The sequence below is a fragment of the Carlito syrichta genome, unplaced genomic scaffold, assembly GCF_000164805.1.
Source record: "Carlito syrichta isolate Samal-C Ts95f unplaced genomic scaffold, Tarsius_syrichta-2.0.1 Scaffold288214, whole genome shotgun sequence".
NCBI classification, from domain to species: Eukaryota; Metazoa; Chordata; class Mammalia; order Primates; family Tarsiidae; genus Carlito; species Carlito syrichta.
Genome location: NW_007232310.1, coordinates 1 through 4202, shown reverse-complemented (window position 1 = coordinate 4202; position 4202 = coordinate 1).

Sequence of the window (4202 nt, the reverse complement as noted above, 5' to 3'; positions counted from 1 at the left end):
GCCCAGGCAGATCTCGAACCCGCGGGCTCAGGCAATTCACTCACCTCAGCCTCCCAAAGGTGCAGGATTACAGGCTGAGCCACCCAGCCCGGCTAGAAGAAATGTTTTTAAAGTTCTCAAAAAGTAACAAAACAACCCACTTTCAAAACTGACAAATGATTTGGACACATAGCATACCAAAGAAGATAGATGGATGGCAAACAAACACATGAAAAGATGCTCAACATCATTAGTCATTTGGGAAACACTTAAAAATTAAAACCACATCCAGATATCACTGTCAGCAGTGTCAACACCCACTGAGGCTTGGAAGTCATGTTACATTGCTGTTACTAAGTGACAGCAGACCGGGGGCAGTGGCTCATACCTGTAATCCCAACACTTTGGGAGACCCAGTTGGAAGGATTGCAAGAGGCCAGAAGTTCAAGATGAGCCTGGGCAACATAGCAAGACCTCATCTCTACAACAAATCAAGGAGTGAGTTGGGTGTGGTGGCACATGCCTGTAGTCCCAGCTACTCAAGAGACTGAGGTGGAAAGATTGCCTAAGCCCAGAAAGTCGAGCCTGTAGTAAGCCGTGATCCCACCACTGCACTCCAGCCTGGGTGACAGAGTGAAACACAATTCAAAAATAAATAAATAAAGCTCAGTGTGGTGGCTCACGTCTATAATCCTAGCACTTTGGGAGGCTGAAGTGAGAGGATCGCCTGAGCCCATGGGTTCGAGATCAGCCTGGGCAACTTGGCGAGACCTCATCTCTACAATAAATCAAAAACTTAGCCGGGTGTGGTGGTGCATGCCTGTAGTTCCAGCTACTTGGAAGGCTGAGGTGGAAGGAGCGCCTGAGACTAGCAGGTCAAGGCTGCAGTAGCTGTGAGCGTACCACTGCACTCCAGCCTGGGTGACAGAATGAGACTCTGACTCAAAAAAATAAAAATTTTAAATAAATAAGTTAAGTGGCAGGGACAGACCTCAAGGTGACACTACAGAGTGGTCTCCCCAGGGTGAGACTCAAGAACCTTGGCAACCAGGCCCCTGATAGTTCTCCTTCCTCCCCACTTCCCTCCCTCCAGCTTCTTCCTAACATGCCACAGACCTTCTTCATGTTTCGGCTGCTATCTTTGCAGGGTACATCTGTCCTCTCTGTCACCTCCCTCCTGCTTTCTTTTTTTTTTCTTGAGTTGGAGTCTCACTCTGTCACCCAGGCTGGAGTGTAGTGGCATGCTCGTGGCCACCGCAGCCTCAACCTTGCTGGGCTCAGGTGATCCTTCTGCCTCAGCCTTCTCAGTAGCTGGAACTACGGGTACACATCACCACACCCAGCTAATTTTTTGACTTTACCATAGATATAAGGTCTCACCAAGTTGTCCAGGCTGGTCTCAAACCTCTGGGCTCAGACAGTCCTCTCAACTCTGCCTCCCAAAGTGCTTGGATTACAGGTGTGAGCCACCATGCCCAGCCTTGACTCATCTCTAAAAGTTACCTTCCCCCAGGACAATATGTTGCTCTAGTTCTCAACACCTCTCCGCCACTGATATAAACCTTTATCACTGCCCTAATCATCCCAACTTAGAATTACTTGCTTTACACCAATATAAGTGATGAGACCCTTGAAGATCGAGGTTATATCACTGTCGTCTAATGGTCTTCAAGCAAACCCAGGGTGGGTCACACAGTAGGAGAGGGGGATGCTGGTTCTCAGACTCAACCTGGGATCATGCATGTTTGGTGTATTTCTTTTAAGTTAAAGACAGAGGTTGGAGGCCAGGCGTGGTGGCTCAAGTCTGTAATCTCAACCACTTTGAGAAGCTGAGGTGAGAGGATTGCCTGAGCCCAGGGGTTCGAGACTAGCCTGGGCTACTTGGTGAGACCTCATATCTACAATAATAGAGCAAAAAACTAGCTGGGCATGGTGGTGCATGCCTGTGTTTTCAGCTACTTGGAAGGCTGAGGCAGAAGGATCATCTGAACCCAGCAGGTCAAGGCTGCGGTGGCTGTGAGTGTGCCACTGCACTCCAGCCTGGGTGACAGAGACTCCAACGCAAAAAAAAAAAAAAAAAAAAAAAAAAAAAAAAAAAAAAAAAAAAAAAAAAAGACAGATGGTTGGAAACGGTCCTGACATCCTAACACATTCAGCACCTTACTTTTTAAATACTGTCCCAAAGAATCAAAGTCAATTGCAAGGAGCAAAAAAAGGGAAACTTTGAGTTTAGCAAAATAATTCTTGCTGATTTGGAAATATTTCTGGTAACTGGAGGTATCAGAGGAGACTTTTTTTTTTTTTTTTTTGAGTCAGGCTCTCATTCTGTCACCCAGGCTGCAGAGCAGTAGCACAATCATGACTCATGGCAGCCTCAACCTCCTGGGCTCAGGTGATTCTCCCACCTCAGCCTCCTGAGTAGCTGAGACTATACAGATGCATGCCACTATGCCCAGCTAATTTTACAAATTTTTTGTAGAGACAGGGTCTCATTATGTCACCCAGGCTGGTCTTGAACTCTGGCCTCAAGCCACCCTCTGGCCTCAGCGTCCCAAAGCGCTGGAAGCTACTGTTCTGCCTCCATTATACTATTAAACAATCCAGCTGTCTGTAATGTCAGCAAATACCTCGGTGATCTTCAGAACACCTACCACGTGTACAGGGAAGAAAGATGTGTGTGTCTTCATATATGATATAAACGTGTAGAAGTAAAACACCTGAAAAGTCCTGAGCTGGATTTCTGGCAGATGTGTATGAGAAGGGGCTTCATTTGACTGTGATGGAGAAGGCTTTCTCAACTACTTGAACCACAGCAAAACTAGAACAGTCAAGCTTATCTTCAGGCTCAATCTTGACACTTCACACATCATCTGACAGTGCTTGGGTTCAATTATTTCTAAATAACTGAAATAGATCTGAGTCTTCAAGGCAAAAGGTTTAGGTCATCCAGGAAACACCCTGTTGCCAGGAAAAAAAAACTGAAAGTACCATATGACCCAGCTATAACTGTCACGCAGGCATGAGCTCAGGTGGACAGGCGCCTGCCCACAGCCCATGGCAGGGAAGACCACCTGGATGGAGCTCCAGCTAAGTGACAACATCCCTATCAGTCATGCCAAGAAGCTCAGGGCAGGGAGAACAGGTCAGGTACAGTCAGCCTGTGGCCCGGTCCAAGTGCTCCACAGCCCACTAAGAGTTCCAGCTTCCTTCTGGCTGGTCAAGGCCAAGGCCATCCCAGAACTCTCTCACAGGAGTGCAAAGCAACACGGTAGAGCGGGAAGAACCACGGGTTCTGGAGTCTGACAAGCCTGAGTGCCAGCACTAAGCTGACCCACTGCACTACCACGGATGCATCACGGCCTTACACCCAGATTACTTCATTTGGTGGCCCATCTACACCCATCCTCCAAGCCACCTTTCTGTACCCCTCGTACCTAATCAAGTGCCAAGTTCTGAAAGTCTGACATCTGAGATCTGTCCCTAACTCTCCTCCACCTCTCTGCCATTGTCCTCGTTCAGACTAGTTATCACCTCTTTTTTGAGTTGGAGTCTCACTCTGTCGCCCAGGCTGGAGTACAGGGACACACTCACAGCCACCCCAGCGTCAGTCTGTTAGGTGCCAGTGATTCTTCTTCCAAGTAGCCAGAACTATAGGTGCGTGCTACTATGCTCGGCTAATTTTTTTGATTTATTGTAGAGATGAGGTCTCGCACCCACAGGCTCAGGCAACCCACTCACCTCAGCCTCCCCAAGTGCTGGAATTACAGGCTGAGTCACTGAGCCCGGCCCTAAGAAGTGTTTTAAACTCAGCGTCCCTAAACTCAACTTCATCTTTTCCATCCAAATTCTCCCTCTGCCTTCTACCTCCCTGTTTCTGCTCACGGTACATCAGTCTCGCCACTGAGTATTCAGGACTGTTCCCTTTGAGAATCCTTCCTCTAGCACACATGTCTCTTTGATGGGGAGCTGGATCCAATCACTTCTGAGCCCTCTGTTCACCCCTTCCCCCAGTACAGACAGAATGCCAGCCACCTGCCCAGCATGCAGCAAGGCAATGGTCACACAAAACCAAGCAGCAGTCTCAGTCCCAGATCTCAAGGGCACAGGAGCCACTACACACTCATCCTTCTTGCCACTAAATGCCCCACATGGCTCTAAAAACAAGCTGAAGCCGGGCTCGGTGGCTCAGCCTGTAATCCCACGCCTTTGGGAGGCTGAGGTGA